This window comes from Pongo abelii, chromosome 21, assembly GCF_028885655.2.
Source record: "Pongo abelii isolate AG06213 chromosome 21, NHGRI_mPonAbe1-v2.0_pri, whole genome shotgun sequence".
Lineage (NCBI taxonomy): Eukaryota > Metazoa > Chordata > Mammalia > Primates > Hominidae > Pongo > Pongo abelii.
In genome coordinates this window covers 57,268,549-57,288,115 of record NC_072006.2, presented here as the reverse complement: position 1 = coordinate 57,288,115, position 19,567 = coordinate 57,268,549, and the positions used below count along the sequence as shown (strand labels likewise).

The window sequence follows — 19,567 nt, the reverse complement described above, 5'->3', positions numbered from 1 at the left end:
TGTTGTAATGCCAAACACGTTGTTCTGGAATTAACTCTTTTTATTTGCACACTCTTAATCACCATTCGTGCCAGTTCTTATGGGTAACCTGATTCTGGTAACAGATTTCTATTCTGTGTTATTTCGGACAATATTGGATGCTTTTCCTAACAAAGGTATTGACATTGTTTCACTTTAATATGAAACGATGATGAACGTTTTTAAACATATAGCTTTGTTAACCTAACAAACCTATCCACTTTCTCGTCCTCCCTCTGGAAAGAAGCATGTCTGCTGAAGACTAGCCAAAGGAAATCCTTTACTTAATAATTACCACTGGCTCTTGGAAAACAGAAACCCAAGACCCATTCATTTCTTCATTCACTTTTGCGTCGAACATTTAGTATACTCCTAAGAAGTGCCAAGTATCATTCTAAACACTGGTGAAATACACAAAAGAAGGCTCTGCTTTTATGGGTGAATATTTATTAGGGAAACAGAAAATAATAAGTAAACAACAACAACAACAAAAGAGGATTTCAGAGACAGAAAGATTAAACCACCCATGGGAAATTAAGGGAAAGAGTTTTCCTAAAGAAGGAACAGCAAGTTAATGACTTTGGAGGGGTGTGAAGAAATAAACATGGTTCCCTGAAGGCGTGGACAGGTGCACAGGGCTGGAGCCTGGGAGTTTGTGGAAATTAGTATGAGGTGGGGCCTAGGAAGGAGCAGCAGGGGCCATATCAGGTAGGACTGTATAGGTCATGGGAAGGACTTGGTATTTTATTAAGAATTATGGGAAGCCACAGGCTGGGTGTGGTTGCTCATGCCTGTTATCCCAGCACTTTGGGAGGCCAAGGTGGGAGGATCACTGGAGGTCAAGAGTTCGAGACCAGCCTGGCCAATATGGTGAAACCCTCTGTCTACTAAAAATACAAAAATTAACTGGGTGTGGTGACACGCACCTGCAGTCCCAGCTACTAGGGAGGCTGAGGCAGAGGAATCGCTTGAACCCAGGAGGCAGAGGTTGCAGTGAGCCAAGATCATGCCACTACACTCCAGCCTGGGTGATAGAGCGAGACTCTGTCTCAAAAAAAAAAAAAAGAATTATGAGGAAGCCGAGGAGTGATTAAAATCTAACATGTATTTTAGAAATCATCATCCTGCTGCTGGGTTGAAATTGTCTGGCATGGAATGGATCGTCAGAGAGCAGGTTATTGCTGGTGTCCAGGAAACAGACAGTCGAGACAGTCTCCATCCAAGAACAGGGAATCCCAACAGCTGCACAAATCCAGGCAGTATAGCTCTGAGTCTCAGAAATGAACACCCGATGTACTCAAAAGATCAGTCAGCTGCAATCCCAGATAGACTAGCATGAGCCAGGTAAAAGAGAACTAGGAGATCAAGACAGATGACATTAAACACCCAAGAACCAACATCACATCAGTCTGAGGAGCATGGGATCCCCAGGGAGCTGAGTCATTGAAGATCAGAGTACCAGAGAGCTATCACTGTGTAGGATATTGACTTAACAGAGGTCTTTGACCTTCACAGGCCTTTCATCTCCAGGCAGCAAAGACCCTTGAGGTCAGCACCACCCCTTCAACATATCTCTCTGGGCTTGATGAAACAAACCAGAGCTTCACAGTGATCTCTGACCTTTTTGAGGCAGGAAGTCATATTCATAAATTTGAGATATCTATGTTCTGGTCAGAGGGAAGGTCACTGCTGGGGTTACCTCTTCAAAAGTCTTTCTGGGTCCACCCCCTTTCCATCCGGCATCCATACCTCATTGGCTCAAATGACTTGTCATTCCCTCTATGAACCTAGCACCTGGAAATTTGAATGACTGATGCAAGGAGAGCAGAATTTTAAGAACTGCCATGCCCTGAGGGAAAGTTTATGATTTAGCATTCTGCTTCCAGATAGCCAGCCTCCAGAAATAGTCACACATGTGCACAAAAATATCTGTGCATTGTTGTCCAAGGAATGTTTTTGAGCGTATTTTCCCAGTCTTGTAAACAACACAATACAAAATTATGGACATCTGTCTAGGAGTGCCATTGTAGGTGTGTGCACTGGAAAGTTCTAGAAATACACATTTTTGGACAGCAGGAGGAAGAATTCCATACTTTCTATAATTTTGCGTTAGGTTGAATCACGTGAAATTGCCACTTTTTGTAAATAGAAGATGACCCAAGACTGGCAATTTCATATGGTTAATTCTAAAAAGACTTAAATTGTGGAGAGGCAGGAGAGCGAGGTTGTTAAAGTAATGGGTTCTGGAGCAAGGCAGAATGACCTCCAGGGCTAACTCTGCTTCTTCCTACCTGTTTAACTTTGGGCAAGTGGCTTCACATCCCTGCCTCAGTTTTATTGCTTGAAAGATGGGAATAATAATAGTACTTAGTTCAGAGTGCTGCTGTGTGAATTAAATGAGTAAAAGGGCTTTTAACTGTGCCAATGCAAGCCTTCAATCAGGGTAGCTATTCATTTATCAAAACACCTATTATTACTTTTGAATTTTTTTTTGGAAAAAAAAAAAAGGAAAGGATTTGCCTAGAATATGCTTGAAAAGTTCTTTCCTTGTGGTGATGAGAGAAAACTCCAGGTGGATTCCTTCGTTATAATGTCCCGTTGTCTAGGAAATATGCCTTGGACACTTGGCAGTGCTTGGGAACAGCATGACACTCACAGCCAAGCAGCCTTATTGCTCTTCAGGAAGCCCCATATTTCCTGAATTTCCTCGGTCTTCTCTCACTCAGCTCTTCCCTTCCCCCCATTACTATTTATTTACATGGCATCTTCCTGCCCTTTTAATTATATCACCAACATATTTGTAAACTCATTCATTTCCCACCCCCTTTCCCTTCTCTGTGCACTGCTCTAAATATAACCACAGAAACAAAACAATGCAGTTCCACAAACAAAGGCGCCTCAGCAGGGCAAGCAGAACCCTCCAGTAGGTCTTGAGTCAACTGCTATTTCTCGTCTTCATGTTTTATAAACCAGGCCCCAGCTCTCACAATAGAAAGGGTGGGAACCCTGATTAAATGGTAAGCATTACTTCAGAGGGAATTAAAAGCGATGCAAAGATTTTCACTAAACCACATTAGGCAAGGGTACTCAAGAACAAAGTTGCCTGGGTGGTTTCCAGTGTGAATGCCTAGTTTCTGAATCTGCAATGACTCACTTGCTCAAGAAATAATTGCTTGCCTGGCTAATTGCTTAGTCAGCCAGCCACATGCCTTTCCCCCACCTTGCATGGAAAGCAGGACTATGTGTGAAGGATTGAGAATGGGGTGGGGTAGAAAGGTAATTACAGGTATTGAGAAATGAGCATCCAGTGAAAATGAAAATTTATAAAGATGTGTGAAGCGCTAAAGTTTTGGCTGATTTTCTCTGGAATCACTGAAAACACTAACATATTTATTTTACTTAGAATGACTGAAAAGGGTAACAATAAAAATATTTACTGAGCACCTAGTAAGTGCCAAGCACTGTCTGAGGCATGGGTATACCATGTTAAAAAAGACAGCCAGAGCCGTGTCCTCATGGTCTTGTGTTTCAGTGGTGGGAGTAGGGAAAAAGCAAGTAAAGGAATAATTGCAATAATTTCAGCTTCTGGAAACCCTGTAGGGGAAGTAATGGGGTGGTAGCAATGGAGGTTAACTTGAGGTCAGAGATGTTCTCTCTGGGAGGTGGCATTTGGGTTGAGACCTGAAGGGTAAGCCACATGGGAGAAGTGGGAAAGAAGTGTCCAGGCAGAGGGTGACAAACGCCAAATCCCTGAGCTGTCAAAGGCTTGTAGCTGAGAAACAGGAAGGGTCCACTAGCTACTGCAGGTTGTCGCATAACTTATTAGAAGCATATCAAGTCTCAGAACCAGAATGGAATTTTTAAGAAAACCGAAACCAAAAAGGAAAAATTACTTACCTCGGATCACCCAACTCATGGGTAGCGAAGCCACAGTGAGAACTCAAACTATCTAAATTACAGGAGAAGGACTTTATCTATTGCAAAATGGAGCGTATTGAATACAAACAGTTTACATCAGCAGCCTGCTTCCAGTGTGTCTGTATAGTTTTTCCAGTATGCTAACTTTGGGGTAATTTGGGGTTCAAGATTTGATGCTGGCTCTTACTAACCTCTAACCTTTGCTCCTCAGTTTGTCCCTTAACTTTCCTGAAGCTCATCTATAGAGTTTCATGCAGAGTTACATAAGGTGTATACCAGTACCTGGCACAGAGCACATATGCAAAATGTAAACTATCATCGCTATTACTATTATTCTTTTGTCAATATTCTCTCTGTTCTATCTTTTTTTTTTTTTTTTTGAGACGGAGTCTTGCTCTGTTGCCCAGGCTCAAGTGCAGTGGCACGATCTTGGCTCACTGCAAGCTCCACCTCCCGTGTTCATGCCATTCTCCTGCCTCAGCCTCCCAAGTAGCTGGGACTACAGGCGAGCGCCACCATGCCTGGCTAATTTTTTTTTTGTATTTTTAGTAGAAACAGGGTTTCACCATGTTAGCCAGGATGGTCTCGATCTCCTGACCTCGTGATCTGCCCGCCTCGGCCTCCCAAAGTGTTGGGATTACAGGCATGAGCACTGTGCCTGGCCCTCTCTGTTCTATCTTAATAGTCTCCATTATAGAAGACTGTATTATACATCATTTTACATTCCATCTCCCAATGTAGAATGGGCTATATAGCATGACAAACGGCTTTATAATCCAAACATTTGCTCATTTATCACAGCACCAACTATATATCAAGTGCTGCAGGAGAAGTGAGGAAAACAAAAAATTTTACTGTGGTGATAAATCAATTGTGTCATACCTGGTGTCAGCTTCAGGGGATTGAGTCCTGGATCTGTGACTTATTAAGTATGTGATACCAGGCAAGTTGCTTAACTTCTCAGAGTCTCAGGATTCACATCTGAACAATGGGGATAGTAGCCCATATAGCATTGCTTTGACATGGAGTAAATGGCTTGATGCCTTGATCACTGACTCCAGGATTTGGAATATAGTAATAGCTCCTAACGGCTAGTTCCAACTGGCCTCACCATTCAAGAAGCAAAAATTTGAGGGGGTAGAAACAAGAGGTAAGCAATTTGAAGAGGTTCATTATAATTTAAACATACTGGGGGTGCTTCTCCAGGAAGCAGAGATCTCATAAAGATTCTGGAGCTGATTCTGAAAGAACGGATAGGAATTTTCTCAAAAGATGGGGAAAGCAATTCAAATAGCAAAAACAGCGTGTGCAAAGGCACGGAAGCTTGAAACAAAACGGCTTATTGGGGAAATGCGAGGTCACCTGGGATGGCTGTTTAGTGCACTGGAGGATGGGAAATAGATATTGAGCAGTAAGGCAGAAAAGGTCGAAATTCCTTCCTAAAGAATGTGTGCTCATTATGCTTATGGTCCCCAGATTGTCCCGTAGAAGCATCTAGGTCACTGTCCAAAAAGATTTTCGATCTTAAGCAAACTCTTTTTCTTTTCTTCCCAACAGCTGAGAATGAAACAAAACTGTTGCATCAAAAACTGAATATAGGGACAACCTTGTAGATATAAGATGCTAAATGCCAAAGTGCTATGTGAGATTTGACATTCATACTTACTTAGGGAGTCCCAGCTTTGGCCAGACTCCCCATCCCCATCAGTAACGTGGTGATATTCAAGGGCATTAAGTAATGCTTGATGCCTGAAATGTTATTTTGAGAAAATCCCATGAAAATAAAACTACAGCCAAAGTAGAAGGCATAATAATGCCTTTGGAAAGTAAACTGGAAGATGTTTATCCTCAGGTAGAGAAAGGAGAGTTCATCAGGGTTACCACAATTACCCAGACATGTCAGAATAAAACAGGAGCAAAGAAGCTCCCCTGAATAGTTACGAGATGAGGACTAACACATCCTCACCATGACACAGGCAGCCCTTACATTGACATGACCAGGATCCATATACAACACCCTTCTTGAATTTAATGATCTAATTTAAGGCCTGACAAACATACTGTTTTTTCAAGGGGCTAGGAATGGCCCTCCCTTTTCCTCGAGCAAAGTAATTATCCCCCCAACTTGAAGCAATAGTAGTGAAAGCACTTTTTGTTTCTCCAATCCTCTAGTTGAACCCCCAGGCTAAGATTTTTTTTTTTTTTTGTAAGGCATTGTTCATGCACAGTGACATAGAATCTCATTTGCCGGGTTTCAAGTATTAAGAGCACAACACAAAATCTAAGCAATTTTAGACATGTGTCAATCTCAAATGAAAAAAAGCTTTGTGCTGGCACAGAATGTCAATGCTTGAATTAAAGAGATGGAGAATTTCCCTGAGCGAGAGCTGTACATGCTGACATAATACATTGTTAAGGCTCTGTGTTACGATACAACCAATATGTTTTAATAATTTATTGGTATTTATTTAACACACAATACTGTCATACCAAATCTAAACCAAGAGGTCTAGGTTCCTCCTTGATTCATGTGCATGGTTCTTATCAGCATCATTAGATGTTTCCTTAGAAAATTCTCTTGCTCATGACAAGATTATAGAAGGGTGTTTCAGAAACCTCATGCAGGCTGCATTCTGGTGTCACCTTCTGGGGACCCTCAGTGGGATATTGCTGAAAAGATTTAATGTGGTTTTGTATTTTTTCTTCTTTACTTATCAGACTTTATCTCCCGATGAAATCACTGCTCTAAGAGTTAATGTCATTCGAACACTTACTCAAAATCTAACCAGCTAAGAGAATGCCACAGGCTGATGCGGAAGCCTGCTGGATACAGAATCTAGGTTGAATTCTTCTGGACTGCCTTAATCATTAATTCATCAGCTTGAGGATTCATTCATCTTTATTTCACTATTACCTAATGAGGATAATGGAGGCTATCAAAATCTAAAGGCTAATCATTTTTTAAAGTGAGTATTTGATAATTATTAATTAATAATAATGTCAACAATAACCTTAATTTTCCAGGTATTCCCCCTAGAGATTTATATTTTAATTATACTTGCCATGAGGACAAATGAACTCTCCTAGAATTAAGCTTTGGTTTACAATTTTCAAATCACAGGAGCAGGGAGAAGCTATCTTCATGTAAAAATAATCAGACTTCTTTTTTTGAAGAGCCTCAAATGGCAGAGATGAAGAGAGAATAAATACAGCTGATGAGATTTAGTGTGACATCAGTAATTCTCAAAGGGACTCCACACTATAGAGTTTGCTGGTATGGATGTTCATTGCTTTTATGGAGGTGACAGGCCTGACCTGTCAGGTACTAATAACACCCAGGACAGACTAGAAATGTCACAAACTACTAACAGTTACTACACAAGATATAAAAGGATGTGTCTAAAAAGGGGTGGCTCTTCAAAACTGGCTTAAACCTGTTTTAAAGTTCCTATTTCTTTAACAAACCCATCCTTTTCTCCTATGGATCCTAGAATTTATTTATAAAAATTTTAAAATTTCTAAGTGGCTTAAGATTTTATTTTTGACTGGACTATTTTATTTCAATGTTATGGAAATCCAACTCTAACTAATGTCAGCTTTAAAAAAATGAGGGAGTTATTGGCTCCTGTACCTGAAAAGTTCAGGGATCAAACTTTAGGCATAGCTGGATCCAGGTGCTCAGATGATGACAGTGGGAACCTGTTTTCTTGTCTCTCAGTTCTCATTTCCTCTGAGTTGGCTTTATTCCCAGGGAGGGTATTTCTCCCCCATCTAGAATCCCCAGAAGCATCAGACTTATCTATTATCAACTTTAAATCCTGTGTAATGAGAACCTCTCTGTTATGGGTTACATTGTGGTTCTCCCCAGATTCCTGAGTCCTCACACCCAATATCCCAGAATGTGTTGTTATATGAAAATGGAGTCATTGCAGATGTGAGTGGTTAAGATGCAGTCATACTGGAGTATACTGGAGTATGCTGAGTCTATGATCCAACATGACTGATGTCCTTATAAAAAGGAGAAATTTGGACTCAGTCATGTCCGGGGACCCTAGGAGAAAGCCATGTAAAGATAGAGTTATGCTGCCACAAGCCAGTGAACTCCAACTAGCTAGGTGAGTGGCCTGGAATAGAGCTTTCTCCAGTGCCTTCAGGGAAAACATGGCCTGCCAACATCTTGATTTTGGACTTGTGGCCTCCGAAACAGTGAGATAATAATTTTTTGTTAAGTTGCTCTTAACAAAAAGAAGTGTTTGTGGTACTTCTTACAGCAGCCCTAGGAAACCGATAGCACTCTTCTTTCTATAGGTTCCATACAGGGTCCTGAGATTCACTTTGACTGGTTCAATTTTGACCACACTCATCTCCACAGCCAGGTGGATGGTTGCACAGATCTGACTCACATGCCCAATCAGGAGTTGGGAGTGGATTCAGTCCTACCCTATCTATGTGTGCCAAGAGTGAGCAAAGAATAGCTATCCAAGGAAAGATCAAAGTGCAATCACTGGAGGAAAGGGGGAAGCAAAACCAAAAGATGTCCACTAATTGAGTGCATCAGAGAAGAGAAAAAATGAGGTGATTTTAGCTTAGTGTCCTCTGCCTGAATGACCACCATCTCCTGCTTCATAGGCTGGATAAACTCCTACTCATCAGTCACGTATATGGGCATCTCCTCTGTGAAGCCTCTTCTGGGTCCCTCTGATAGAATTGAGAATCACCCTGCATAGAACCCCCCTTCCATAACTTGGCATACTGCAATACTAATAATAATAGCTAACCTTTTTATTATGCTAATGATGTGCTAGCCACAACTCTAAGCTATTCAATTAATTTAATCCTGACAATCACCCAAAGAGTTAAATACTACGTTATTCCCATTTTACAGGTGAGGAAATTGAGGCTCAAAAATGTTTCCTGAAGTTACATAACTAATAAGTGCTAGGTGCCAGAACTAAAATTTGAATCAAATGTCTTCAGCTTTAGGTTCCATGTTCTTTACCAGTTTAACATATTGCATCAAGTAGCCATTCATTTTCCTACTTTGTCCTCATACCTACCTCCTTCTACGAGGCCAGTAAATGTGGCATATGCATCACTAGAGAAGTTCACAATGATTTTATTTTTTTAAACACTTAATCTCAAAAAACTAGTTATAGTAGTTATATTTTTGTATTGGTTTATATGAAAGTTTTCTCTTTATGGCAAGGGATAACTCCTTTTAATTTTCAGAGGTGCTATATACTTTCTTAAGTAAATTTAAATAAAAGAAGATGATTAAAGCTACAGTGAGAATATTGTAGTACCTACAGTATGTGAATATGCCAACAATGTTGAAAGTAGTATGGAAATTATTGAAGTTTAAGATCCATGTACTTAGACTGTAAGCTCCTTAAGGAAAGTGTTGCTTCTGCTGTGTTCTTAATGCTAGTGCCTATCACAGTGTCCAGCATATGGTCAACACTCACTGAACACTTACTGCATCATTTTGTATTGACTGGATTACTGGCAATATAAAATACAGAACCCACACCACCTCAACTGAATGCAGTACATTTTGTTATGTGAAATAGCAGGAATATTGATTCTCCCATCATTACTGAAATTCAGCCAAGCATGGTCACAATGGACAGTCATCTGCCAGCTGTTATTTGGATGAAGTAAAATAAAACTTGGGGTCTTAGTTTAATGCCAAGTCACTACACAACTTTATATCCCAGAAACACATTACGCCTATGATGTATGTGTTTTCCAAGAATGAGGAATGTTATGGACTCTGTTGATTGTTTGTAATATACTTCTTTAAATGACTAGCTTCTCTTCCCCTCTCAGAATTACTTCAGATGAGATTTTTCAGTGAATATGAGTTCATGTACAATAGCAGAAAACCTTTGCCATCTTTAAAAGACTCAAATTTTAGGCTGACAGGACTTAAAAAGCAAAGGGATTATTCTGAAACTTCTCTTACAAATATGTCTCTTTTAGAGCCATATTCAAACCCAATCTGGTAAAGTGTAATGGATAAGCATATGAACTTGAGGAAGTTAATTAACTCCCTTGTGCTTCCTTTACTTTTCTGTAAAATGTAGATTATAATAGACTTGTTGAAAGGATGAAATGAGTTAATGTATGTAAAGCACTTAGTTTACTATTGAGTAAGCACTTAGTAATAGTAGGTGTTGTTATTTTTACCATTTTTAGTGCTGTTGCTTGAAACTCATGTTTTCTTAGGTATATTATGAGATCAAACCCACATAAGATCCTTTTTAATGTCTGGCACTTTAGGGACATCATTTCATTTAATCATGTTTCAGATCAGGTTCCCGAGGAAGCCAACTTTGTAACTGAGATTAGTATGAAAATCTATTAGAGAGCGCTCTTGGTTTTAACATCTGTGGGGGAAGGGAAGGAATAGACAGACAGAGAATTGGAGCTGCTTGCAGTAACACTAATAGCCCCAGCTAATCCCATAAAAAGCTTTGAACTGAGATGACCTATTAGGGTTGTCTTGAGTTGGGGCAAGAGGGGCTTCCTCTTTTATCCCCTCATCAAAAAGCTATGGGATTCAGGGATTTCTGACTTTATCTCTTCCATTTCCAGAGAGAACTCACAGCTATAATGCATCAAAACTTTTTTCACCTGGTGAAATTGGACCTTTAGTCCTAACTGGAGGTTCAGGGCAGTGCAACACAGCGTCCACTACAGTCCACCCCTTTAGTTCAGATCCTCTTCTTTCTATAAGTTCTATATAGGCAGCTCTAGGTTTCTGAGAGGACTCTTTGTTTTGGAAAAACTTACAAGAAGAAGACAGTATAATGAACTAGTTGCCATTGTAGCTGCTTTTCAGGCGACAACTTGTCCTCATGGTCTTTTGTCTAGTCTTAGATTCCCTCACACTCAGTAACTGCCAGTCTGGGTCATTCCGCCTTTCATGTTTAAGGGTCTAAGCTTATGATAATCATGACTTTTCAACCAGGATGGTGACTACTTTTCTTGCCTGTCATGCCTTTGACCACAAGAAACTCAAAGTGTCCAAGTGGCAGTCTTAATTCAAGAGTTTCTTGCTGTGTCCTCTGGTGTGATCATGTATTAGTAGATCAAACACTATATAAGCACTCAGTTAGTGTGTCTGGCTGAGGGTCTGTGGGTAGGAAAGGCAAACTCATAACTGGAATATCTGCTGTGGCAACTCTGGAATTTATGCTTGCCTTAGTGTGGTAAAAAATATATCCTACCAATGTGTTAGTTCCAACTCTATGGTCACTGATAGTGTGTCAAATGCTATATTCTGGAGGAATGCTCCCATATTGGTAAACTCTTTCTTACCTAACTGGATTTTTCACTTCCTTGATTAACAATATCCTCAGAGTCTGGTTTCATATGTACTCTCCCAGCTCCTGCCAATTTTTTTGGCTAAGTCATCTGGCATATTTATATAGTCCCTTTTCTCCCTTAGTGGGCCAAGTGCTTCTCTGAGCAGGACAGGGTGTAACTTAATCCTAATTTTTGGTGTGCTGTGTTGGCCAGGAAGGGAGGTAAGGACAGATGCTGGGGGAAGGAGAAGAGAATGAAGCAGGGATATGCAGACAAAGAAATTAAGCTGCAATACAATCACAACAATGCCCTCAATCTACCCCACAGGGAGTTTTTAAGCTGGGATGAACTTTCTTAGTTGTGTAAGATGGTGGGCAAAGAGTCTGCATTTTTTTTTTTTTTTTTTTTTTTTTTGAGACAGAGTTTCACTCTTGTTGTCCCGGCTGGAGTGCAATAGCGCTGATCTCAGCTCATCGCAACCCCCGCCACCTGGGTTCAAGCCATTATCCTGCTTCAGCCTCCAGAGTAGCTGGGATTACAGGCATGCACCACCACGCCCAGCTAATTTTGTTTTTTTGTTTTTTTGTTTTTTTGAGACGGAGTCTCGCTCTTTTGCCCAGGCCGGACTGCAGTGGCACTATGTCGGCTCACTGCAAGCTCTACCTCCCGTGTTCATGCCATTCTCCTGCCTCAGCCTCCCGAGTAGCTGGGATTACAGGCATGCACCACCATGCCCAGCTAATTTTGTATTTTTAGTAGAGACAGAGTTTCTCCATGTTGGCCAGGCTGGTCTCAAACTCCTGACCTCAGGTGATCTGCCTGCATAGGCCTCCCAAAGTGTTGGGATTACAGGCATGAGCCACTGCACCTGACCAAGAGTCTGCTTTTTAATCTCATGTTTCCACATTAAACAGACATTAGTTTCAATTTGTCCTTGCAAAGGGAATGTGACCTTGGGCGAATTGACTTCTTGTGATTGACTGATAAATGTTTAACAACTGTCAATCTGAAGGTGAAAAAAACTTGTTTGTAATGTTTACTAATTTTCATGATGTAAAGAAACCATTGACAAGCCACAGCCTGCTGGTCTACCACCTGATTTTGTAAATAAAGTTTTATTGGAAGTCAGCTACACCTATTTGTTCACGTTATCCATGGTTGCTATAATGGTGGAGTTGAGTAATTGCAGCAGATAATATTGCAAAGCCATAAATTTTTACTATCTGGTCCTTTCAGAAAAAAAATGCTGACTTTTTGCATAAATGCTCCCACCATGGCTGATTTCTAGCTGCCAACTGAACACAGAATTGGAAACAGATGGCCACAATTGACCCCTACAAGACAATAGGAGCCAGTTGTAGCATAGTACATTGACTGAGGCCATTTCCCAGATTACATTGAGAGCTGAAGCTGTCCGCCAGTGGCACTTCCAGCAGAAATCAGGGTAACATACTGTCTTAGTCCATTTGTGCTGCTAAAACAGAATACCACAATAGACTAAGTAATTTATAATGAGCAGAAATTTATCTCTCACAGTTCTGGAGGCTGAGAAGTCAAAGACCGAGGTTCTAACATCCGGAGAGGGCCTTCTTGCTGTGTTATCCCATGGTGCAAAGGAGGCTGAGAGAGAGAGAGAGATAGAGAGAGCGGCTGAACTCATCCTTATTAAAGGAACCCATTCCCATGATAGTGAATCCACTCCTGTAATAATGGCATTAATCCATTCATAAGGGTGGTGCTCCCATGACCCAAACACCTCCCATTAGGCTGTACCTCTCAATACCACTGCACTGGGGATCTAGTTTCAACACATGCTTTTTAGAGGACACATTTGAACCACAGCACACAGCATGGCACCCACAAAAACTTTTTATCATTCTTATGAAGATACTCCCACTATGTCATTTTTTTCAGATCAGAAACATAAGACTAAGAGCATTAAGTCCACTTTGTCCTAAGTCATAAAGTTATTAAACAGTGAAGCTAGAGTTCAAATGCAGCTCTGTTATGCTCCAATGACATTGTGTTTCTACTACATTTCAGCTACATTCATTCTATACATTTCAGCTATAGAATGTGTTTCAGCTACATTCTATTCAGCTAGCTGATTTGACGTTACCATCCAATACCATTCATTCAACTACTATTGAGTGAGTGTCAGCTATGTGCTAGACATTGTGATACAATAAGAAGTAAGATACAAGGGATCCCTTCCCTTAGCCAATGACAGTGAATTTCTGGTATGCTTACTTATCTGAATGTCTAAATCTGTCATTATGTTAAAGCTTAGCTCAAAGTTCTGGACCACAACAGTTTTCACTAATTTGTTTTCTGATTGAGTCCCTATTGCACTAATGGTCAATATCAATATGATATGGCACTTCCTAGTCTATTATTGTTTCATATTAAAGTCTGTTTTCCAGCCAGTTCATGTTCTATTGACAATGGTGCTGTTTAAGGGGGCCAATGAATCACATCCATCTCCCACCAAACTCACAACCAATTAAGAAACTGACAATAGATTCAGAGACATGAAGATTGAGGTAAGACAAAGTGAGTAGAAGAATTTGGCCTGGTCCTGAAACAACAGATAATTTATTCAGTTGATAAAATTTCTGAGCATCAACTATTTGACAGGCCTTGTTTTAGCTCTTGAAATTTTAGGGGTGATAAGAACACGATTCCTGCCATCATGGAGTTTATGTTCTAAGGTAATCTGGATTCTCAATACCTCCCCAGTCCGTAGCTCAGAACCCACATACAGTAGGAAAATGGGGGTCTTACCCAATAGTAAACTAAGTATTTTACTTATGTTAATTCATTTTATCCTTTCAACAAATCTATTACAGTCTACATTTTATGGAGTCTTCAGGGTCACTCATCCAGCTATCTGAAAGAAAAGACTGCCTCACACTTGTTGGGTACCAATACTGGGGCAAGAGAGTTTCTAGGTTGGACTTTTGCTCCCAAGGCCTAGGGACCCACCAAAGAACAAAAAACTACATGGAAAAAAAAGAAAGAAGAGAATGTATCCACCATGTGGGCCGGATGGCCTAGAATAAAGAAGGGATTCTAGGCCAGGCTTATGAAGATGCAACACCTCTCATCAGTTTAGGCATTGTTGTCATTGAGGGCATAGAATGATATTCTTGAAGCCTTACTCTAATACTCTTTCAAGGAACAGAAACTCCCTTATGGAGACATGAGGAGGGGGAATAAGGTTTCTATTCTCTATCACATGGCAGAAACAGTGTCTAATATGTAAATCAATTGAATTACCTGGAACTGGCTAGAAACATAGTGGGTATTCACTGAAGTCTTATGGATTGCTTAATTTAAATAATTACACTTACATTTTGGTAAATTTCAGGGCCAAAGGATCATCATAAAGGTTGGGCAAGCATCCATCTATTCTGGATCAATCATAAGTCTCAGCCTTCTTTTTTGATAATTATAGTATAAATAATATCAATAAATATTTTGAGGTGAATGCTTTGTACTTGGCTGGATAATACCCACTGTGTACCTTGTTAAAATTACATGGTTTCTTTCTGAATAGAAAGCACTCTTTATAAAATGTCCTATTATCACGCTTCATGATGAATGAGGTGTGTTTATTTGTTTCTTTCCTGGCTGTCTTTAGGAGATGATCTAAGGCTAATGGTGGAAATGCTACCAAAATAAATGGTTTCATGTAGTCAAATATTTCATCTGAGCACTTTGTTTCAGGAAACTTGAGAAGAAAAAAAAATGAATGTTTTTGGAGCATTTGAATTCATTCCTTAACTTTAGTGCTGCAAAGTTTTCTGAGATATGTTAAAAAATATATATTTTCCATGTTGCCCATGAAGTCTACGATGCTTCCACTGATATGTCAATTGGAATATTACACATATTTTCTCCTGGAAAATCCTCAAAAGGATGTAGAAGGTGATTTCAGATGCTTGCATAAAATTGGGCATTTTCCACGTGAAATGATTCCATAGAATCATACTCTTTCATGAGACTGATATTCACCAGTGCTGGCTTAAAACATTTTCCTAAATTGACATCTTGTTCTGAAAATAAACAGATGTAACATTTGCCACCAATCATTACAAGTTCGGGTGCTTTTGAAAAAAAACGTATGGTCGTATAGGTAATAGAACTTTCCTTTGCTGTCACAGATTCTGACTTAGCTTTGTAGGTTTAGTTAACACTTGCTCTAGGCTTACATGGGAGTCTCTCACTTTTGGTCAAAGTTCTCAGATAAATTGCTGCTCCTAAGTGACGTGGCCAGGATGAAGTCATCATTTTTTACTTTTGGGCTTTGGAATTCTTTTAAGAGTCTCCTTTAGGTCCTCTTAAGTACAGATGACTATTTGTCAGCTATCTTCTTCCCACAAGGACTTACACACTCAAAAATATTTGAAAATTCCAAAGTCGTCCTGTGTCTTGCAGTCAATATTATTTTGGAGATAAACAGAGATTTAAATTTAAACAGGTCTTAAAACTACAGCCTAATAGAGAAAGAGTTTATACTAGAAGACATTTCTTTAAGACCAATATTTTTTAGTTCTTTTCTTTTTTAAAGTTAATATAGCCCAACCCTGGCAAGACAAAGAGAATAAATTTACCTTCCAAGTCCTTGGGACTTAAAACAACAGCTCAATAAAGGAGTCTATACTAGAAGACATTTCTTTAAGACCAAGATCTTTTAGTTTTTTTTTTTTTAAGTTAATATAACCCAACCCTGGCAAAACAAAAAGCCTGAATTTACCTTCCAAGTCTTTCTGGTAAACTCCAGCATAAGAAATTATGCATCTGACTCTTTTAAACTTGACTTTTTTGTCTTTTTCTAGACTGGGTAACAATAGCTTCAAAGAAAGGTGTCCAAAATTGACTCAAAAGGAAAAGAAAGACCCATTACCAATTGAGATGTCATTGGAAAAGTGGGCTATGAGAGGTTCTTACTGGCTCCTTGAAGGGTGATATTCTATTTTGGCTCCTTTATTTATTATTTATTTAAGATAAGAGAAATTGCTTTTCAAAATTACAAAATTAACTTTTGCTCTTTCGAGATCAGAAAAAGCAGACCATAAAACAAAAGAATAAGACATCTACAATTCTACCTGCCTGTGTATATCCACTATTAATAAAGGGTATGTGACCCTACAAATTTATTTCTTTATTTAATAAAATATTTATTGAGTTTCTATGGCAGGTGATTTTTCAGGTACTGGGAATGGAGACATCTGTAACATGCACCTTCCTGGAGCTTACATTCTGGAGAGAAGACAAAACATAAACACGTAAATAGAATTACATGTAAGATAAAGACAGGAGTGGTAAGATAGTCATAAAGGAAAAAAAATGGCTCATGGAATGGAAAACGATGGTGGCATGGTGGGCGGGTGATTTTAACCACTAAAGGACTCTCTCAGAAGGTGGCATTTGGAGAGACACCCCCCCCCCCAAATCCCGTACAGAGAAACAGCCAGTGAAAGGCTGAAGGATAGAAATGACATTGGTACTTCAAGGATCAGCAAGACAGCCAATGTCGGGGTGGAGTGTAGGATGAGATGACTCTAAGTGACAGGCAGGGGCCAGCATAGATAGAGCTTTGCAGACCACAGGAAGTGGTTTGGATGCTATCCTGCTCTGGTTTGTGTTTTTACAGGCTCAGTTTTGTTGTTGTGTGAAGACTTTTATGCTAGAGGAGCAATCAAGAAAGAGGAGGAAGAGAGAGGGACGCTTCCACATGGAGGTAAACACGCGATGGCCGTCGTGACACGTGGTCACTCGGGGGGTTGCTGAGGGGATGTGGCTGACCGCATGTCATGATGTTTTGGACGTGGGGAGTCAAGGAACACCCCTTTTTCATTTCATAGATTGTTGGCAATCCAGCAATAGGAATCTCCCCAACCTTCTTCATGGTCAGATAGTATTTAATAAATGATTGTTCTATTGTTTATTTCTCCAGTGCCCAAATGAGCATAACTTAGATTGTTTTCAGTTAGGAACACTGAAATGAACATTCCTTTTTTCTTTCTTTCTTTTTCTTTTTCTTTCTGTTTTCTTTTCTTTCTTTCTTTTTTTTTTTTTTTTTGAAACAGGGTCTCTCTCTGTTGCCCAGGAAGGAGTGCAATGGCGTGATCATGGCTCTCCTCAGCCTCCAGCTCCCAGGCTCAGGTGACCCTCCCACCTCATCCTCCAGAGTAGCTGAGACCACAGGTGCACTCCACTATGCCTGGCTAATTAAAAAAAAATTTTTTTAAGAGATGGGATATCACTATGTTGCCCAGGCTGGTCTCAAACTTCTGGGCTCAAGCAGTCCTCCCTCCTCAGTCTCCCAAAGTGCTGGGATTACAGGAGTGAGTCACCGCACCCAGCTGACAGTCTTGTTCATGTAACTGTATACTTGTCTGATTATTTCCAAAAGGTATTTCTAAAAGTTGAATTGTTGGATCAAAGAGTTATTCGCCTTTAAAATTTGTTACATATCTTCCTTTCCCCTCTATTCTTTAATTTAGGGCAATCGTGTGATGCTGGGACTTAGTTTCAGAATTTTTAGCAGCAGATTTGGGCTTGTTCATTGTCTTAAGCAATGATAACATGATGAATTTGTGGACAGCATGTAGAGTGGACAACACTTTCTGAGTGATTTTGAAGAGAAGATGATCTTTGGATTAGAAGATTTTATTGCTTAGATTGGGAGGCCAGGATTTTCCCACCAACTGACTTAGGGGCACTCTTGGTTGTCATGTTGCTATTCACAGCCCTGGAGCAGGGCCAGTTTGTGCAGTGGGTCTTTGAGGTAGCATGGTGTCTCCAGACTTAGCATCAGATCATTTTTTTAAAGGACGGGTAGGGTGTTTCTGGAGAAAAAAAGGGAGTCAAGTATCCTAAAAAAAAAAAAACAAAAACACCTTTTAAGTGGTTATCTGGAATAAATGGCACAGCTAAGTAGAAAGAATAGAAGCTTGCAGAAATGTGTGCATTCTGATCCAAGCACCACCCCTTATTACCTCTGTGTTCTCATCTAGGTTATTTCACCATGCTGGGCCTCAGTTTCGTCACCTATAAAATGAGAATTTAATTCCTATTGTGTGTGGTTGTTTAAGGAATATATGACATAATTCTTGTAGAAGCTGTTTACTGAGCACTTACTATGTACTACACTGTGCACCTAGCTTGGTGTCTATGGTCTCATTTATTCCTTCCAATAATGCCAAGGTGGGTAGTATTTTTATTTTGTATTTCAGTTGGGAAAAGTGAGGTTTGAGATATTGTGTGAATTGATGAGTCACAGAGCTAACAAGTGGCCAATATGGAATTTGAACACAGGGATTCTGATTGTCTGATTGTAAAGGGCCAACCTGTCTCTACACATACTCTGTGCTACATCTCCATTTCAGCCTTCATGGAACCTGGCAGAGGCTAGAGTGGAGACTTATCTTTCATCCAGAACTTGGCGGAAACAGAAAGAACAGATTGCCATTTTCCTTGAATTCACATATCTCTTCCCTACTCAGACGTTCCTGGCTCATGGAATTCAAGTTGAACATGATCAAGTAGAGTTTATCAAACATCCATGGCAGAGATCCTGAATCTAGTGGGAGCTTTGAGATAATCCTCTGAGATGTTTCCTCTTCTTCAGCCTTCTCACCTTGATGCATGGGAAAGGAACTCTGGGCCTTTCAGAAAAGTCAAGAGGGAACTCCTGGCCTTTCCTCCATCTCATGTGCAAGGGGAGCTGCTTTGCTGTGATTAGGAGAAGTACTCACACACATGGCTCACACATCTTCTGCGTCAGTTTGGACCTTAACAGATGTTTTCTCTCATATGTGGCCACGTTTTCTGTGTAGAATGCAAATCTGGGCTGGGCCAGGGCCAGACCTCAAGGCTTGTCCACCTCTTTCGTGGTTCCTTGAACCCTTGCTCAGATGGGCAAAGCACATATCAGAACTTGGAACTGACCCTGTCAGTTTTACATCAAAGCTCAGGGACCTCTTCACATATTGTTTAACTGGGGTATGTGTGGCAGAGAGTAACAGCAGCCCGACACCCTCCTTTTCATATTGATTAGGTCCCTTTGTGGAACATGGTCAGCTCTGTCCACTCTCATTCTTTTTATCATTAAGTTTTTTTTCTTTCTTTTTTTTTTTTTTGGAGACAGAGCCTCACTCTGTCACCCAGGCTAAAGTGCAGTGGCATGATCTCAGCTCAATGCAAGCTCCGCCTCCCAGGCTCAAGTGATTCTCATGCCTCAGCCTCTCAGCCTCCTGAGCAGCTGGAACTACAGGTGCACACCACCATGCTTACCTAATTTTTTTGTAAT

At 40.2% G+C, this 19,567-nt stretch overlaps 1 long non-coding RNA gene across 14 annotated transcripts in view; it reads left to right on the top strand.

The window, feature by feature from the left end:
• The window catches only part of LOC129052153 (uncharacterized), a 71,465-nt gene that overhangs the window by 29,257 nt on the left and 22,641 nt on the right, over positions 1–19,567 (top strand). For 5 of the 14 annotated variants that reach the window (XR_008517011.2, XR_008517009.2, XR_008517001.2 and 2 more), the window contains 2 exons: positions 6,655–6,902; positions 16,907–16,993. This is a non-coding gene — a long non-coding RNA (uncharacterized LOC129052153). Of the gene's footprint in view, positions 1–6,654; positions 6,903–16,088; positions 16,215–16,312; positions 16,389–16,450; positions 16,539–16,906; positions 16,994–18,272; positions 18,463–19,567 lie in introns of all 14 variants that reach the window. The other 9 variants (XR_008517015.2, XR_008517004.2, XR_008517005.2 and 6 more) reach the window with 5 other exon arrangements.